We start from the raw sequence: 20,712 nt of genomic DNA on the forward strand, positions 1-20,712 counted from the left end.
CTCATTTATTTAGATGGTGCCACAAGTGTTCCGCAGTGCCTTACAAAGTACATGAAAAAATAAGTAACCAGTGACTTAAAAAATAATAAAAAGCAGGACATAGTTGTATAATAAACATTGCTATATTAGCGACCTTTACGCCCACATAAGCAGCCGAGTGTTGGTTGCCCTAGTGGGGAGTAAGAGATAAATTAAATTACAGTAGGGAGAAGCACAAGAGGGTAGAGGGCCCTGCTCAAAAGAGCTTACATTCTTTAAGGGAGGGGCAGACCAACAGGAGTGACAGATGGGGTAGGCGGGGAGGAAGGAAGCTGTAGCAGCAAGTTAGGATGAGAGTTGAAAGGCTTTAATGAAGTAGTGGGTCTTAAGAGCTCATTTGAAAGATTGTAGAGAGGTGCAGAGTCTGATGGGGAGAGGGAGGGAGTTCCAAAGGTGGGGAGCAGCACGGGCAAAATCTTGGAGGCGGGAGTGGGAGGACGTAATCAATTGGCATGAAAGGCGGCGTGTATTAAGTGAATGAAGAGGGCGGACAGAAGAGTGAAGGGAGAGGAGATCAGAGATGTTAATTGGACAGGAATGGGTGAGGGCTTTGTAAGTGAGTGTGAGAACCTTGAATTGGGTTCTGAAAGGGATGGGGAGCCAGTGGAGGGCTTGTAAGAGAGGGGAGGCAGATGTAGAGCGTTTGGAGAGGAAGATGAGCCGAGAAGCAGCACTGAGCACAGACTGGAGAGGAGAGAGATGGGATTTGGGGAGGCCAGATAGGAGGAGGTTACAGTAGTCCAATCTGGAGATGACCAGTGAATGTATGAGGGTTTTGGTGGCATCCTGAGTGAGAAAGGGTCTGATCTTGGAAATATTCTTGAGATGGAAACGACTGGACTGCGAGAGGGTCTGAATATGTGGTTTGAAGGAGAGGGAAAAGTCCAGGATGACTCCAAGACAATGCACTTTGGGACTAGATGAGATAGTTATGCCATCTATTGATAAATAAATAGTGGGACATGATGTTATGTGGGAGGGTGGGAAGACTATCAGCTCAGTCTTACACATATCAAGTTTGAGAAATTGCTGGGACATCCAGGAAGAGATAGCAGAGAGACAGTTAGAGATACGAGTCAGTAGAGAGGGGGAAAGATGAGATGAGGAAAGGTAGATCTGAGTATCATCAGCTTAGAGATGATAATGGAGGTCAAAAGAGCGGATGAGTTTACCTAGAGAGGACGTATAGAGAGAGAATACGAGAAGTCGAAGAACAGAACCTTGGAAACACCTACTATAAGAGGCTGTGGTGGGGAGGAGTTGTTGTGAGAGGAAACAGAGAGGGAGCAGTCAGAGAGGTAAGAGGACAGCCAGGAGAGAGCAGTGTCACGTAGACCAAGGGAGTGAAGGATATGCAGCAGTAGAGCGTGGTCCACAGTGTCAAAAGCAGCAGAAAGGTCAAGGAGAATGAGCAGCGAGTAATGGCCCTTGGATTTGGCAGCAAGGAGGTCATTGCTGACATTTGTGAGGGCAGTTTCAGTGGAGTGAAGAGAATGGAAGCCAGACTGAAAAGGGTCATAGAGGGAGTGGGAGGAAATAAATGTGGTGAGGTGGTTGTAACAATACTTTCAAGGAGTTTGGAGGCAAAAGGGAGGAGAGAGATTGGTCGGTAGTTAGAGAGAATGTTAGGATCAAGGTTAGGTTTTTTAAGAATGGGGGAGACAAGGGCATGCTTGAATGCAGAAGGAACAGTGCCAGAAGAGAGGGAGAGCTAAGGAGGTGGGCAAGATGGGAGCAGGTAGAAGAAGAGTGGTAGCGGAGGAGGGGAGAGGTGGAAGGGGGGCAGGACTGGATAAGGGCCTTAACTTCCTCTCTAGTCACAGGGGAGAAGGATGTCAGAGTCAGTAAAATGGATGGGGAGCGGAGATCCAGGAAAGGAGGAGGTGGAGAGCCAGGGGACTGGTTTAATATGTCCTGATGTATGGAATCAATTTTAGATGTAAAATAGGTAGCAAAGTCAGTGGCAGAGAGCAAGGAGGGGAGATCAGGAGGGGGTGGGCAGAGGAGGGAGTTGAAGGTGGAAAAGAGATGCTGGGGATTTGAGGACTGGGAGGAGATGAGATTCTTGAAGTATGACTGTTTAGAGAGGGAAAGGGCATCACTGTAGGATGACAGCATGAATTTGAAATGGAGAAAATCTGCCTGAAAGCGTGATCTTCTCCACTGTCGTTCAGCGATTCGTGAACATTTTTGCAGGTATCTGGTGCATTTGGAATGCCAGGGTTGAGGTGTGGATTTGCGAGGGTGAGTAGTGATCACCGGAGCAACAGAGTCAAGAGCAGAAGTAAGGGAGGCATTGTATAGGGAAGCAGCTTGTTCAGCACAGGAGAAAGAGGATAGGGGAGAGAAGTGAGTCAAGTAGGGAAGAAAAGAAAGCAGTGTCGATAGCTTCAGTGTTACGCAACGATATGAATGATATATCATTCAACATTATCGTTCATAGATATCGTACCGTGTGTATGCACCTTAACATCAAAACATGGATGGCTCTCCAGGACACCTGGTCAAGTATCTATGTCCTGGCCACCAACAAGTTTAAAACCATACATCTAGCACATGTAAAAGCTGGTAAACAAACCAAGTGAAAGAAACTAAATAATAATGTAAAAAAATGAATACATTGAAAATAAACAAAAATAAAAAGTAAAAAATATTGAGAATTAAATTTTTTTTTAAAAAACAGGCCAAAGAAACATTTTCATAGAGGTCTGCTGGGACCACATTGTTCATTCTATATATCCAATGGGCTTCAAGTTGGAGTAGTAGCTTATCCCTATCTCCACCTCTCCTAGGTATTGAGATGTGATTGATAATGGTCAACATGGCGAGAGAATGACGATGTTCCTTAAAGTAACGGGCCATTCTCTCATGGAACTGGCAGGAGGTTTTTGACAATATAGGCAAAACCACAAGGGCACCTGATGAGATAAAACACATATCTGCTAGTGTAGCTTAATACACATTGATGGACATACCCCAGGTTCTTCAGGGGTTTAATTGTCTCATCCATATAGATGATGGTCCAAACTTCTTGGTGGTTTTGTTGATGAAATTATTGCCTATGTTAAAGTTGTTGATAAACAGCATTGTCTGATCTTTAACAGAAAATTTAGTATGTGGATTGGAGTATTCCACATGTAACTTACTCAATACTTTGGCCATTTATAGATCTCCTCTGTTGTAACCCCTTACAACTAATTTTTGTTGCATTTTGTTAATGTCCAGCTCCACATTATTATCATCTTTGGTTATTATCCATATTTTAAGGAACTGAGAGAAGTGGAGAACCTTTTTCAAAGATGTAGGGTGATGGCTTTGTGCGTACAACAGTGTATTGTGGTCAGATGTTTTACTATACAAAATCATATCAAATTCTGTGCCCTTCCATGATATGGAGACATCTAAATAGTGTATCTTCTCAAAGCTACATTCAAAAGTAAATTTGAAGAATGTATGCATTTGGTTTGTATTGGACATGACAGTGGTAAATTTGATTTCTAAACCAGACCATAGAACCAGTATGTCATCAATGTATCTTGTAAAATAGACCATGTACTGTATAAAATCTGGGTTATCAAGAAAAAGCATTATTTTATCTGGAACATATATGTTTGTGAATGGTGTTGCCATGTTTGAATCCATAACACAGCCTCTGAGTTGCAAAAAGAAAGTTTGTCAAACAGAAAATAGTTTCTAATTAAAGTTTTCTCTAATAGGTCCAGAAAAAAAAGGAATAGGAGGACCTTCATAATTTGAGTTATTTTGCAGAAAACAAGCTATAATTTCCAATCCTTGTTTGTTGGGGAATGCTCGTGTACAGAGACACTGCATTAATGGTACAAAGTAGAAAATTTTGGGGGCGATCTTGCAATCCATATAGTTTGTTTAACAAAGAGTGGGTATCTTTTAAGAGAGTAGATTCTTGTTGGATTAACAATTGTAAGTAATAGTCCAAAAATTTGGATATTGTGCTGTACAGTGAACCCAGAGCCGATATTATTGGTCTTCCAGGAGGGCACACCAGAGACTTATGGATTTTTGGAAGTATATAAATTTAATTGGACAATTTCGTCTATCTACCTGTAGACTCGTTCTTGACTACTCTGAGATCCACTTGTAATTTTCTGCTGTAAATAGTAAATCATCCAATCCTTGTTTGTATCTGGAGGTTGGATCAACATCCAATTTGCCATACACAGAGCCAGGTGTCTGTATAAATTGCTCCGCCCTTGTCTGTGGGGCATGATTACTAATCTGGGCCATACCTTTGGGGTGTTCTACCAGTTGAACAAGAATAGACCTTTTTTTCTTAATGATCTAGATTCACTTTTGTTATTTTTTTTACTTATACTTAATAAGGTCTTTCTTGTACTGTTCAAATTGAGAACTTAATTTCTCCAACCATTTGTACATGGGATCACAGGCAGTAATTTAATCAACAAAACCACCAAGAAGCTTTGGCCCATCATCAATACGGATGAGTCCATTAAACCCCTGAAGGACTCCAAGTGATAGATGAGTACAAAAGGGCAAAAACCTAAATGACTGGTTGGTCCACAATTATGTATCTGAATTTACCACTGAATCTAACATACATAGCATACTATAAATGCACTGGTTGTATAACCTGCCGGTATATGGAGATAGGAGAAGAGGTGATGCATCCGCATTCAGGCAAATGCACTACTATCAAAACTGCACTAGGAGATATGTGCTTTATCTCATCAGGTACCAATGTGGCATGGCCTATACTTGCAAAAACACCTGTCAGTTCCATGAGAGGATGGCCCAACATCGGTCATTCATCAGTGGGGAAAACATTGACCAATCAGTGGCATGTAACTTTAAGGAACATTGGCCCTCATTCAGAGCCGCTCGTTAGCGGCAGTACGCTCGTTCCGAGCGATGTTTGCACATCTGCGCATGCGTACGGTTTTTAGTACGCATGCGCGAACCAGTCAGTGCGGCCGAAAATCGTTGGTACGCAATATAGCGAGTGCCTGCTATTTTGAGTGACAGAATGAGGCGTATGTGGGTGGTAACAGGGGAAGGTGCTTGAAAATGGGGAGTGGAGATCCGAACGCAGGCGTGCTTAAAGGTCAAAACGGGCGTTTTATGGGTGTGCATATTTAAAACAGCAGCGTCATTGACCACGTCACTGGGTTATTTTATAGCCAGAACTGCTCGCAAATTTGTGGTAGCAAACACCAACCACAAGAATAGCGAGCAGTTCATACGCTGGTCGATGTACTCGATTAATCTAATAAATAGCGGACATGACGTAGGATGCGAGCGGCCAGGGGGCGTTTTTAACAAATAAACAAGCGTATGTTTTGCTCGCTCGTTCAGACTTAGAGGTGTGAACAGACTGCAATGTGCGTACGGATCATTTGAATAGCCACCCCTTGTTTTTAAACGAGCGACCACAAATAGCGAACGGCTCTGAATGAGGGCCATTGTCATTCTCTCGCTACATTGTCCTACAAGCTTATCAATCACGTCTCAACACCTGGGAGAGGTGGAGATAGGGACAATTTACTACTCCACCGGAAAGCCCATTGTATATATTGAATGAACATTCTGACCCCAGCAGGCCTCAATAAAAATCTTTCCTTGGCCTGTTTATTTATTTTTTTGTATCTCTTGATTTTAGATTTTTTTTTACTATTTATATTTTTTTTATTTAAAAAAAATGTAAGTATTATTATTTTAATTTCATTTGATTTGTTTACCAGCTTTTCCCTGGCATTCTCATCATCATTCCCAATTATGATAGCCAGTGTTATATGTCGTGTTCATGATATGTTCACTTTTTTCACATTTTCATCATTATTCATTATCAAATGATTTTTGATGTAGTTACAGTAGCTCTGTAAGTTTTCCTTATTTGATTATACCATTGATATTTCTTGCTTTTATATATATTTGTCATGTTTGATTTTTTATTTGAGATTTTTCATGTTTATTTAAATTTTTTTGGTGAGTTTATTTATTATGGTTATTCAGATATAGCGGGTGGTAGAGGTTTGTTTTCCTCCCTTTTTCTGTCTACAGGTTTAGTTGCTCAATAATTTTATTTTCATATGTTCACTGCAAGGTTGTGTGTATTATATTGCAATATATATGTAGTTTGTCTGGTTTGACTTCTGCACCATGGTGATAGATGCCGTGGCGTTGTCAACTGAGGCACGTGATGAAATGACGCAATGTGTTGAATGTGTTTATCCAAGCTGAAATGTAATACAAAGATCTGTATTGACCATTGGGATATGGTTTAGATTGAAGGTAAATACATTTTTTGCTTCATTGGCCTACACTGTAATATTTACGGATGTGGACAGCTGAAACTAAATAAGGATGTGGTATGAACATGGGTTCCAGGAGGTGAGCAGGATAGCAACACATGTAATTTTTTTGTGGTTTATATTACTGCGCAGTATGCATGCACGCACATGTTGTGGTGTAGAAGTGCTATTTACCAAAATGGACTCCATACTGCTCAGTTCTGGGTGTGTGGGCTAGTTAGCTATAATGGTTGTCCATGTCAGTGTTGCCAGATTTATTAATAGGACACAAACATTATCAATAGGACAGCAGTGTTCTTAAACAGATCTGGAATGCCTTTTATTGAAATTGACATTGCAAATTGCTCTGATTCAGAAATGGACGGTATTGAACAGCTGCAAGGAAGCAGCTGTGCAATATCGTCCAACTGCAGCAGGAGGTGTCTGTCGGAAATAGACACCTCCTTGCTGTATCTGCCATCGGCATTGGCATACTTGCCTACCCTCCCGATTTGGTCGGGAGCCTCCCAAAAATCGGGTGCCGCTCCCGGCCTCCCGGAAAGGTAGACAAGCCTCCCGATACCCGGCGACCTATCTGGCCCCGTCCCGCGAATACAGTATAATCCGCGGCAGCGGGTGGAATGGTGACGAGATTCACGCTGAATCGCGTAATCGTGGCCCCGCCCCCTGCTTCACAATGCCATTTATCTCGGCATTGTGAAGAGGGGACGGGGCCACGATGAGGCGATCGCGCTGTCACGCTCATGCCCCGCCCCCATTGACGAGTCATGTTCCGGGCCACGCCCCCTTTTGACGTGACACGCCCTCCTGCTGAGGACGCCCGACAGCTCCTTCCCGGAAGGAGGGAGCTAGAAGTCAGCAACTCTGATTGTAGTTGCTTCCTCGGTTCACCAGCGCAACCATTGTGACTATCGGTCACTCCTTTGGCCAGGCTGTCTAAGCTGGGACTTTCTCAGCCTGGCCGGGTCCTGGCAGCTTGGGAGGCAAGGAAATCTGCATCCACCTACGCAGACCCTGGCCTTGTACCTCCCAGAAAACGGGGGTGACATGTCCCTGTTTCCGGGAAAGCTGGCCAGACACGCCCCCCAAACACTGCAGCATGTCATTCATGCTGCAGCTTGGGAGATCTGTTAGCGAGACTGCAGATCTCCCATCGAGTTTGTGTACATCTCTGAATCAGGCCTTCAGTGAATAGCTTCACCATATAGATGAAGGTTCTCCGTGATTTCAGGTGCTCTGGATTTGATCGTTGTATTATGAACTTTTTTGCATGTAATTCAGATAAAACACTTGTGCATTACCTGGATGTATAAGCTTTAATCCAGAGCATGCTGTGTTTTTTGTGCATTGGTGCATACAAAGGACATCTTTACCATATGAGCTCCCTAATCTCAGATATTCTAGATGGGTTGGTTGCAAAACTGTAATCACTTTTTGCTGGGGCACAGGAAATAAGATTTCTGTATGTATGTGTCATGCTTTATTATTATGACTCTCATTTGAGCGCCATAGTTGAAGTTAATTCTTTCTGTAAACCTTTTTTAAATCTTTATCTCCTGGTAATAGCAGCCTTTGTCTAATTTGGTAACTTGTTTCGCTTTACTTTTTTACTTTGTTAGTGTTGTCGTCAGTGAGTGAACACTTCCATAGTCCTCAGCATTCATAGACATAAATAACCCAGACCGAGAGCTAAAGTCCACGTCTGGAAGCCCGGCATCAGTACATTTCGAAAAACAGAAACAGGCTTATAGTAAGCAGAAATAGCATTGAGCTTTGACGTCACACTCCCTCACATAGATACCTGAAAGCCAGTAATACCGTCTGTGAATAAAGAGAAATGGTTTATTCACCGGAAGTGTGTTCCGTGCAGCGTCGCTCCTTCCTATCACAATTCTGTATATACACTTTCACCAGCACTGGTTGTGCGCATCCCATAGGATGATTGACAGCAGGCAGGGTGTGGTTTCAGTGTCAGGCTAATCGCTGAGCTGGTCTCCTGTATCCGCACCAGTATTTCCACTGTATTTCCTGACGGGACCACTGGGAAACCATTGCAAAAACCTGAATAAAGTCCAGTCTCGCTTTTCACACCAACGCCACTCAAAGAGAACGATGATGACCGCTCGGTATCCGCGACACGTAGCAGTGAGCGCCCGCACATATCAGAGACACAATCGCAGTCAGAGCGGAAGGCTACTTGTACCAGTGGCACGAGCTGCAACCCAAAAAAAACTAATTGTGCAGTGGCAGCAAGCAGCACCTCCAATGCATAAGACTACCGGCCCGGATGGTGCAGACAGCTGCAGGCCAGCCATAGACAGAGTGATTGGAGTTTAAAAGAAACCAGAGGGAGAGTGGAGACTGAGTGTGATAAGCTCAGGGGGCACCAGTACCAGTCCACCATCACCTGTCCACAGTGACCAGAGCCAGTGTTACTGGTAGTGACCCCAGACCACTGACCACCACTGTGACCAGAGATCACCACCAGACTGAAGGTCGGGGGAATGACTCAGACAGCCTCAGGGGTGGACAGGTCCAGTCCAGAGGACATTCACCGTAGAGCCTGGAGATGAGAGAAGCAGCCAAATTAAAGCCAGTGAAACTAGTGAGTGCATTTATACATGTTTACATTACTGTCTGTCTGCAAAATTTTACTGCATTGTTTGTGTTTGTTTGCAATTGCATACAATTAAGGAGAAGGAACGGTGAAGAGGGGGGGAGTTGGACTAATACAGGACATTTCTCGCTCTTCTGACTTTGATCCGATCCATCAGACATTGATGATTGGCGATCCATTAGGGAATCAGAAAATACAACAAGTTAAAAAACAGACTCTCCGTTTCTGACCATTTTTGGATCCTGATGCTGCCCTCTGAAAAATGAGATACTGAATTGATGGAGAGCTCTAGACTTTCATGGAGTCGCTTGTGCAGCTGTCTAAAGTGACAGCCAATAAGAGTGGTGGTGGGCACCACCAGTGTATCTGCTGGAGAGTTCTCAGTACCTTGTTGTACATCACTGAGCCAAGGAGAGGCTGGCAGCCAGTGACATGCTGAGGCTCTGCGCTGGAGGGGCACTGAAGTCCCCCAAACAGCTTTTATTTGTGTCCTGCCTGAGAAGAGTTACTGCTGGCAGTCTGTCTCTCTAATGCTGACTAGCATCACACTTACCCCACTAATCTACAGACACACTCCTAGGGATTTGAGTGTGAGTGGTGACATCGCACAGGGCCTAGTGCCCTGGGGACAGCACCATCACTGCCTCATAGCTCCTGCATCTGGTTAGCAGGGTGTCTGGAACAGCACCCTGCAGCCAGTGTCACTGCTGCAGTGCCACCAGGAGCATCTAGGATGCTCGAGGCACGCACTGTGCAGCCGCTCTGAGGATCCCCAGAATGCTCTGCGCAGTGTCGTACTTTCCCGATGATTGTGACCTGCCCACCTACCATCTCGACAGAACTTTATGATGGCATGCTCAGGAGGCAGTGGCAACACAGGGTGCACTGCTGTCTGTTGGAAATGATGTGTGTGCAGGTGTTGATGTTGCAGAGTTGTGTAGACACACACGAGCACATAGCTCAAACTGCGAACAGCCCAGTTGCTTAACCAATTCTGTTGGTTTATTTATAGATAGTGTGTGCAGCCGTACTCACTTTTACATGCAAACTTGTAATATATTCTATACAACTTACCATCCGGTGAGTATATGCTGCAAATGGGTAGCAGTGTAGGGATACTGGAACAACTTTATAGCAGGTAATAACCAGATTCTTCTTGGGAGCTAAAAAGGAGACTTCTGTTTCCCACCATGTCACTCTGCACAATACGCAGACAAGATGGCTGCGTCACATGTGCATCAGAATCTTGTTCCTAGTGCCCAGCATGTATGCACATTGAGAGACAGTGCATTAGCGTACTGCTGTCTGACACACATCCTTCACTACAAGCTTCTCCATGTTATACAAACATTTAATTTCAGCTCTTTTGTAGTGACCTGTAAAATCAATTGGGTTGAACACATGAAACATCATGTGTCTTCAACAACAGTCTCTTGACTCACAAACTTGGAAAAGCTGTCACTATCATGATTCTTGATGTTTTTCACAATTGTGGTTTCTGAGTCTTGCAAAGTCTCTATGCCTTTCTTGGATTTCCATTCATACCAGATTTTTAGTTTTAGTTTTGGCTTCTGGATATCTTGAGCCTCACTGACTGCAATGTTTGCAAATTGTTCATCATATGTTCTAGGTGGTTTGCCGATATTTGATCTTGCAGAAGAACTTTTCTATGGTTGAACTTCCATACTTATAGCAGAGCCGAAACTAGGATTTTTGTCACCCGGGTAAAGGCGTCAATCCGCCACATCGCCGATTACCCAAGCCGCGACTGAACCTGCAAGAGCCAAGTACAGTGTGCACTGCAGAGGGAACGATAGAAGGAAGGAGGGGTGCTGCTCTCTCCAAACTGTGGCACTGCGCCCCCAATGGGCTAGCGCCCCCATTCAGCCACACTGGTCGAATAGCCGGGTGTCGGCCCAGCGGTGCCCCCCAAATCTGGTGCACAGGGCACATGCCCCCCCCCCTAACAGTTTGTGGCTTAATAATCTTTCTGGTCCTTGAATTCCACAATCTGTAACCTTTGCTCTCATGGCGATATCCAAGCATGATGCACTTTAGTGACTTTGAAACCAGCTTGCGTATTTTCTATTTTGGTATATGCACATTGGGCCTGATTCAGAGCAGTACACTATGCCAATGTTCATGCAGTTCAGCGATTATCGGCTGCCTGCACATTCATCACAGCCACAATGCGATGTGATTGAATTGCGAAAACTCTAACCCAGGGCATTTATCAGCAAGTGATTGATAGGCAGGGGGCATTTTGTTGGCGGTAACGCCGAATGCGATCCTAAGCACAGGAACCATGTTTGCCTGATCTGCATCCAATGCTGCTTATGTGAGAATTTTAGAATATTTTCGCACGTCCACAGCTACGAAAATCGTAACTGCGGCAGCATCAGCATACAAAAAAAGTTCTGAGAGGTTTTACACTTGGTTTTCTCTTTGACCACAGTTATAGGTGTTATGTCCTTTAGGGCAACTGTTGGAGAATGGTTCTTGTCTAGGCCTGCGTCATTTAACACGCATCTTGCTCTATTAATGTACGGTTTACTCATTCACTGATACCATTTTGCTCAGAAGTATAGGCAATGATCAATTGTTGCTCTATTCTATATTTTCTTAAGAATTATTCCACCACTGTTGAGATATTCTCCACTGTTTTCAGTCCTGTGTAATTTTCTACAAGTCTCTCGTAATCTGCAATATTTTTCACCACTTCAGATATCTCTCTGATGAAGTACACATGTCATACTTGTGAAGTCATTATGAAATACATCACAAAGTATCTGTATCGACTCACAGAATTTACTTCCACTGAACCACACACATCTGAATGTACTATTTCAAGTGGTTTTGTAGCTCTGTTTGTAGATAGTAGGTACAGCCGTACGCACTGTTACATGCACACTGGTAATGGAACAGAGATTGATTGGAGCGTGGTTCTATACAGCTCACTAGTTTGTGGCTTGAGTGTATGTTGCAAATGGGTAGCAGTGCAGGGATGCTGGAAAAGCTTTATAACAAGTAATAACCAGGTTCTCTTTAGGAGCTAAGTAGGAAACTTCTGTCTCCATCCATGTCACTCTACACAGTACACGGACAAGATGGCTGCAATCACATTTGCAGTAGTACATCAGGTTGGAGGTCGGACCTCCCTGCAGACTCTGGGTCGTAGTGCCCAGCATGTATGCACAGTAAGGAGACAGTACAGGTGTGCACTGCTTTCTAACACCGCCCTGTTATGAGGCTAACTCCAGTGCCATCATCACACCCTGTGCCTGGCTAACCAGTGCCACTATATGCACTGCCTGCCCTGCACTGCTCCGTGCACCTGGGCCCATCACTCGCTAGTTCCACCAATGATGCCACATGAGTCATCATGCATCCTCCTATTCTTGTAAACTTCTTCCAAAGTCATTGGAGGATTTAACTAGGTTTGTGTACAGCTATTTTGGCTAGAGAGAAGCTGATCTCCAGGAACTTTGCAGGGGCAAACCCTTTGCTTTAGGTCTTTTACTAAAAGTGCCCTTAGTAAGAAGCTGTACTTTGTATATATTCTCTAGGAGTCATCTCGTATTGTGACACTCACTACCCTACTGTCCATGCTTGTACAAAGAGGAATGGGTATGATATCCCGACACTTGTGATGCCGGCTGTCACTATGCAGACAGTGGCATCCCGATGAGGACAATCCCGACAGGGGAACGGTAAGTAGTGTCCCCCTGTCCTATTTACCCCTAACCCTAAACCTCGTTGTCTGTACCCTGATACTAACATTCCCCACCCCGCACCCTAATACTCCCGGTAAGTGCCTAAACCTGACCCTCCCCCTTAATGCTTAACCCTCCCCCCAGTGGTGCCTGATCATAACTTCCCCTGTCTGGACCCTAACCCTAACCTCCCCCCTCCCGCAGCCTAAGCCTAAATCCCTCTGGGGCACGTAATCCTAACCATCCACCCCGCGGCTAACACCTACCCGGCTCCGCTATACTTAAGTTCGGGATGCCAGTTATCGGGATAACGGCATCGGCATCTCCAGCCATGGGCGGTATTCAATTAGTTTTGCGTCCACAATAAAGTAACGCCTGCCGGACTTTTCAACTGCATTGCGTCTTTTGGACGCAGAAACTTATTGTGCGTGTCCCCGCTATTTGCCGAATTCAATTCCAAAAGATGCGAAAATGGCGACCTGCGAAGTCAGAACAGGCGGAAAGTGGTGGCAGAATAGGGGAATTCAGCCTGAACCCCCCAAAAACATACAGAAACATTGGGGATCAATGTAGTAGTGCCCGAATAGTCCTAATAAAACTGTTTGGGGTACTTAAATTCGTTCAATAGCCTCTAATTAGCGTCTTTACACAAGTAGTGAAGAATGCCATAAAGCAACATTTTTAGGAGAAAATAAGTAGTCCTGTCAAATTTGGGGTACCTGAAAATGGGTGCTAGCATATTCGAATGTCTCTAAAGTGAAGTTTTAATAAAATTGAAAATTCCTCCATCATGAAAACACCTGTAATCCCAAAAATACTTGGCCCCTTTTTAGAGCAGACCCAGAACCTTATTTCACTAGTTTTTGAAGTTGTCCCCCCACTTTGTGCTTTTTCGCCCCCAAAATGAAAGTACTTTTTTGTGGTGTTAAGTTTTTTTTCTGGAATTCTTTGACGCAGTTGTCCTTTGGGGGGCTGTCCCAAAGATTCTGAATGGTTTCCCAGCACCGAGTGTTGGTATATATTAACCGCATACCGTGCACAAATGGTATATTCAAATGAACTGAGGTACTAATGTAATCTGTGCTTAAGCATGGATATGTGTAAGGCTGTTATGCCTGGAGGATCTCTCTAAAACCTAGACTGTTAGTCTCAGTGTCGTCACAAGGGGTGTGCGGGGAGTGTGGGCCTCATTTGGGTGTCACTCGCCGAGGGTTGATACCAAAGTGCTGACTCCTCCTTAGTGACAGGACTTGGGTGCTGCACTGTAGCATTACGTGCAGCACTCTGCTCCTGACACAGTGAGAGACCTGGCACTGCAAATGGAGTGGTCCCCGGGGGCAGTCTGCATCCCCGGGACATCCGGAGTCAATAAAACGGGGGTTCGGGCCGCTAGGCCACGCCCCCTGTTTGCAAGGACGTGCCCCTTTTGCAGAAGCCGTGCACACTACAATCATATCCGCACCGGGTGTCACCATGTGGAGGGATGCCACTGGTTAGTCTGTGCAGATTTTAGAGCAGAGGTTCACAAACGCCACCATTACAGTCCAGGATTTAAGGATATCCATGCTTGAGTTCACATGGGTAATTAAGTCACCTGTGCTCAAGCATGGATATCCTTAAAACATGGACTGTAATGACAGAGTTTGGGAACCCGTGCTAGAATCATGCTGAGTGACAGTCAGCGGGCATTTAACAATGACAAAATTTTTTTTTTACAAAATCTATTTTTCCTGTTTTTAAAAGCAATTTCAAGGTAGTCTGGCTCCTGATAGGGGTAATTTTTCAGGAAAAAATAACAGTAAGTGGAACACTGATTTTAGTATCTCTGTCAGTTTGATTATACACCATTTATGCACAAGCGTAGATTTCCTTAAAACATGGACTTTTATGTTAGAGTACCTTGAGGACAGAGGCCCTGATTCAGAGCCGGACGCTCTGACAGAGCGCTCGCTCTGAATCAGGAGCGTCCTTCCTGATTTTCAGAGCGGCCTCCTGGCCGCTCGCATAGCTGTGGGTGACCACCCACAGCTATAGCGAGCAGCCAAAAAGATGGTCGCGATGGTCAAGACCATCGCGACCATCGGGCTTGCGACGAGACCCTTGTGGTAGGGTCTCGTCTGCCGCAAGCCCTGGAGTGCTTTTGGCTCTATCAGAGCCAAAAGCACTCCCACTGACATCACTTGTGATGTCAGTGGGGCCGGTTCCAGACAGTAGGCGCCTCAATCTGGCCAGCCACACCCCCGGCACGCCTCCATCTGGGCTGCCACGCCCCCGGCATGCCCACCAAAGGGGGCGTGCTGTCACTCACCATCGACAGCACGCCCCCTTTGTAGCGAGACCCATAGCGACGGCTTGCCCGTCGCTATCCGGGTCTCGCGCATGCGCACGACGGAGCCGGGTCCGTCGTGTGCATGCGCACTGCCCCAACATCGACCCGCTTGCGATCGCTCAGCGCTTGCGAGCGGGTCTGAATCAGGCCCAGAGTTTGAGAACCACTGCTCTAGGATACAATAATAATGATATGTAATATCTCTAGTTTTAAATTGCTGTAGCATATCATTATCTTAACTGTATGGCATTAAAGGCAGCTATATCTTATATATAAAATGCATTGGTCTGTGTGTTTGTCTGTCTGGTTATGCATTCAGACACCCCTGCTTCGTTGGGATGAAACCAATGCAGGGTGGTCCAGTTGGATCCTGGCCAGGTTTTAGGAGGGTTAGAGTCCTGGTCGGACCTCCCGTTGGTGTACGCTGGGCAGAAATTTAGCCTGATCTGGGGATTGCACTGGATGGATTTTAAAGAAAACATCACAGAGGGGTGGCAGTTAGTCTGGGATTCCTAATGGAGTGGTTGGGGTCTCAGTCGGACCTCACTTCAGAGTGCGCCGGGAAGAACTTTCCTCATGTATGTGTTGGAACAGATGCTAATTATTTTGAAAATGTTGACCATTACATCCAACTCAATGATAACTTAATAACTTGAAGATTTAAACCCAGGCAACGCAGGGTACTTCAGCTAGTAACATATAAATATATATATATATATATATATATTTACAATACTATCCCTGTAATCTGGGACACTCATGAATTACACAGGCTCTGTGGCTGATTAAAACCAGGCAAAATGCAGGCTTGAAGTCAGCCAGCCACAGAACCTGTGTAATTCACGAGTGTCCCGGGTTACAGGGATAGTATTGTAAGCCATAGGTAAAGTATGATAAACATCTATAATGTTATGTTGAGTTGTTATCTTATGCCAAAAACTGTTAAGGTGCGTATCCACTACACGAAGGTGGAACGACTGTATGATTACAACCCTGTAATCGTGCAATCGTTCATCACCCTGTGCAGTGGATAAGGTACCCACACTGAACGACCAGGACTCTAACCCCCCTAAAACAACATTCTCAAACATGCACAACCTGTCGATTTCGGCAGGTTGGCCTGCATGTTCAGGTGATGATAGATGTCGAAAAACGACCAGCTGGATGGAGCATGCATCACTGATCGTTTTCGACAATTTACTGCACGATTAATGAGCGATTGAACGATAACGATGTCGTAATTGTTCAATCGCTCATTTTAATCGCCTAGTGAATACGCACCTTTAGAATTGTATTTTCAAGTATGTAACAGTACTAAACGGAATCGGTATGAAATTCCCGGCAGCTCGACACTGGAACAGATCCCGGCAGCGGCAGCCCGACAGCGCTGGAAATCCCGATCGTCTCTAGGTAAGTATTAACTAACCTAACCTACCCCCTAACCCTCCCTTAGGGGTGCCTAACCTCCCCAAGTGCCTAACCCTAATCCCCCCTCTAAGTGCCTAAACCTAACCCCCCCTCCCCGCTGCCTAGACCTAAGTCCCCCGGGGGGGTGCCTAACCCTAACCCTCCTCCCCATAGCCTAACCCTATCCTCTCGGGGGGTGCCTAACCCTAAGTCCCCCCCGGGAGCCCTAAACCTAACCCTCCCCCCCACTTGGCTGTCTGGTCGCGGCGCCCGGCATCCCTTCGATCGGGATGCCGGGCGCTGGTGAGATGAGCAGCGTCTAGTAGTCTACATCTAGACGCCGGGCATTTCACCCTCGCCGGGATATGACAGTCGGGAAGCCGGCTGTAAGTATGTCAGCCGGCTTCCCGATTGCATCCCGTACTAAACTGGTATGCTAATCCATTGGGAGTTTACCAAGCAATATACTGGTAACAGAATTATATTCACAGTGACAGTATACTGCCACAGAACTCTTCTGTGTAGTGTTATCTGGAGAATGTGTATTCGCAAACAACTGCAAGTCCATGACAAAGTGCAAGTCAGTTGTACCAAAATCTGTATTTGATTTCAAATTTACTTCATTCTGGGATTTTAAGAGGGTCGGTCTGTTCTCTAATCCTTTCTATATGGCCATTTAGCATAGGGGAGGGGTGGAGAGTGGAGACGAAAGGGGAAGGGAATGGAGAGGGGAGGGGTGGAGCGGCAGCAGCAGCAGCAGCAGCAGCAGCAGCAGGAATCTAGTCACTAGATTTTTTTGCTGTCTGATCACTGCACAAACAAAGAAAATCATACAGGGACTTTCAGTTTATAAGCTATGACAATAATTTAGGCCTTTAAAGCTTCTCTTGAGGTGCTTTAACCTAAAAGAATGGACAGGGATAAAACTAGGGAATTGTGAGATTTTGACCAGGAAAAACCAGGTCGCACCAGGGGATTCCGTGATTTCAGAGTGGAAACACTAATCTGCATCTGCACAGCTGTAGCTGCTGCTTCGAGACGGAGGATGCGCGAGGCCGGGGGTGTGAGGTGATGGGAGCAAGGCTTATGCACTGAACCGGAGCTAGAACACCGTTATAAAGGTATGACGTGAGCTCAGTGTGCCAGGGACATCAGCATCCTCCATCTATCCTCCTGCGTGAGGGGTGGTGATGCTGCCTGTTAATTTGTGTCTGTACAACGTGCTTTTCCTATATATAGACATCCCGGACACACAGCACTGCAACAATGGGTCACTTAGGCTGAATTACTGTACGGTATAGGAATGTATGCCTGAGCATTTTATCCAATGCAATCATATCACACACCATACTGACATATCATATAGTGAATATCTCTGTGTTAGGGTGTTTTATATGTACATAGTTCTTTATTACACGTGTGAGTGATATGGTCTGTAATGTGTACACTGAAAAATGTTTATTGTATAGATTTATAGTACATATGCATTCTGATAAATACCAAAGGTCTGGGCCCTGACTCTCCTGCTTGTTTCTGTCTTGACATATTTAAATTGCATATCAACCACATCCCCAGCTAGAGAGGATGTCAAATGTCTTCCTCTTTGCACCTAATCACCACGAATAAACAAGGGTGTAATAAAAATGTGCCTGTGTATATATATATATATATATATATATATATATAAAACACAGTGTGTGTGTTTTTTTAAGTGTATTCATTCCAACCACAAATATTACGGTTCCCCCGGATGTACTGTATGAAGGAGGGACCGCAGCAGTTATCTCCGATACCTGTTGTGATCCCACCATTCTCACAGGCAGCCACATCCCCATTAGGTTCCCATGGGGGATGCGATGCTGCCAACCTTACCAACATCCGGAATGCGATGTTGGCCCCCGCAGCTAACACCATCTGAAGATGGCTTACCCGCTGTAGCCTATGGGCTACACCGAGCATAATTAGCCGGCGGAGACCCTCCCCAGTAATGGCGGCCAAGCATGTGCAGTCAGCGTGATTGCTCATGTGCGGCAGCTCTCCAGACACATTGCAGGAACTGGACTCCCTGCATGTCCCGGATGATACATCTGGAGGCTATGATCGCATATTGCAATGTGATCATGGGCGGTAATGTCATGCCCAGATCGCATTGCAATAGCGATCAATAATAAATGGGGGCCTAAATGTGTTATCCAAGCAGTAAAATAATACAACAGTGTGTATTGACTGTTGTGATGTGGTTTAGATTAAAGGTAAATACTCTTTTTGCTTTATTGGCCTTCACTGTTATATTACGGATGTGAACAGCTGAAACTAAATAAGGATGTGGTACGATAGCAAAACTTGTCACTTTTGTAGCTTATTTTCCTGCTCAGTGTGTATGCATGGACATGTTACGGTGGTGTAGATTTGCTATTTACCAAAATGATGTATTCTTGGCGCAGTTTACTAATGTGAGTTACTGCTTCATTCTTGATCTCTAAGATGATTCTCTTGTTCATGTGGTAAGCAGTGGGGCAAGCTAAAACATGAGCATAACACAAAATGCTTGTTCTTATGGACTCCAATACTGCTCCATTCTGGGTGTGTGGGATAGTTAGCTATAATGGTTTCCATGACAGTGTTGGCAGCTTTATTAATAGGACACAACCTTACCATTGGGACAGCAGTATTTCCTAGATGCAGTTGGAATGCCTTTTATTATGAAGAGCCAAATCTCTGGGATTTCAGGTGTTCTGGATACGATCATTGTATTGTGAACTGTTCTGCATGTACTCCAGATAAAACACATGCGTTACCTGGAATGTACAAGCTTGAATGCACAGCATGTTGTGTGTGTTTGTGCATTGTGTCCTTCATTACATACCATCTTTATTATGTAGATAAATGAGCTCACTAATATCAGACATTCCCAATGGTTTGATTTCAGAGCTCTGATCTCTTTTCGCTGGGGCACAGGAAATAAGATTTCTGTATGTGGCATGCTTTATTATTAGGACTCTCATTTCAGCGCCATACTTTTTCTTAAAACCTGATTACATTTCCCCTTTATGATGTATGTTAGATAAGTCCCTATACAGCTATATCACACATTTTGTGTATTCCTTTTAAAAGAGACCCGATTTCACGTCTGGAAGTCAGGCATCAGTACATTTTGAAAAACAGTAACCGGCTTATAATAATAATAAGCAGGAATAGCATTGATCTTTGACGTCACACTCCTTCACATACAGGTTGAGTCTCCCATATCTAAATATTCCGAATTATGGAATATTCCGGAATACAGAATTTTTTAGCATCACTCAGATAGTGAAACTTTTGCTTTTTGATGGTTTAATGTACACAAACTTTGTTTAAGGCACAGAATTATTAAAAATAAAGTATAAAATTACCTTCAAGCTCTGTGTTTAAGTTGTATATGAAACATAAATAAATTTCATATATGTACACAAACATTGAGCCACAAAATTATTGAAAATATTGTATCAAATGACCTACAGGCTGTGTGTATAAGGTGTATATAACACATAAATGCATTCTGTGTTTAGATTTGGGTCCCATTCCCAAGATATCTCATTATGATATGCAAATATTCAAAAATATGGAATATTCCGATATCCAAAATATCCCTGGTCCCAAGCATTTTGGATATAGGAGACTGAAAGGTAAAACCATCCGTGAATAAACAGAAAATAGCACATTTAACTGGAGGTGTGTTCTGATTGGTAATGTATGAGAGGGAGGTGTTATTGTTCTATAATACTTTTTTCTACTGTATATTTTTAAAATGGAATTTATCACAAAACGTTGTTGCATGAGGTTCAATGGGAAAAAGTATTCATTCATACACATGTACAGTATATAACAAATGTGGTAATCCAAAAAGTGTATTCAAAGGTCACAGCATATACCAACGTTTTCGGGGCCAGTAGCCCCTTTGTCAAAGTGTGAGACCATTATATACCAGAAATTCTTAATATTTAATTTTTTAAATCACCAAATATGAAATGGTTACAGCCAGATTAGTGATTATTCAGTCTTATATTATTAGTTTGTTTAGTAATAACTATTTAAAAGGGAAATTCAACCTGGGTTGAATATCCTTAAGTATCAGGATGCTGGTATTCAGTATATAAGTTGGTCCACCTATAGCCTGCATGTGCCCACCACTGCTTCATCAGTGCTGCACCTTCCCACAGGCTGCGTGTTGTCAGTGGACTGTACATTGCATGACTGAAGGCCTGGCAGGCATCACGGAACTCTCCATGCTTGCACCAACACAGCTTTTTTTAAGGCAGAAAG

At 44.3% G+C, this 20,712-nt stretch overlaps 2 protein-coding genes across 2 annotated transcripts in view; one reads left to right on the forward strand and one right to left on the reverse strand.

Moving 5' to 3' along the window:
• Nucleotides 1-20,712, reverse strand: part of PGGHG (protein-glucosylgalactosylhydroxylysine glucosidase) — a 106,564-nt gene that overhangs the window by 78,310 nt on the left and 7,542 nt on the right. The window lies entirely within an intron of this gene.
• Nucleotides 17,229-20,712, forward strand: part of LOC148530746 (uncharacterized) — a 134,599-nt gene continuing 131,115 nt past the window's right edge. Inside the window, exon 1 of the mRNA XM_088468364.1 lies at nt 17,229-17,531. The gene's annotated coding sequence lies outside the window, so the exon portion shown is untranslated. The remainder of the gene's footprint in view (nt 17,532-20,712) is intronic.

This window comes from Taudactylus pleione, unplaced genomic scaffold (genome assembly GCF_031769625.1).
Source record: "Taudactylus pleione unplaced genomic scaffold, aTauple2 ptg000085l, whole genome shotgun sequence".
NCBI lineage: Eukaryota > Metazoa > Chordata > Amphibia > Anura > Myobatrachidae > Taudactylus > Taudactylus pleione.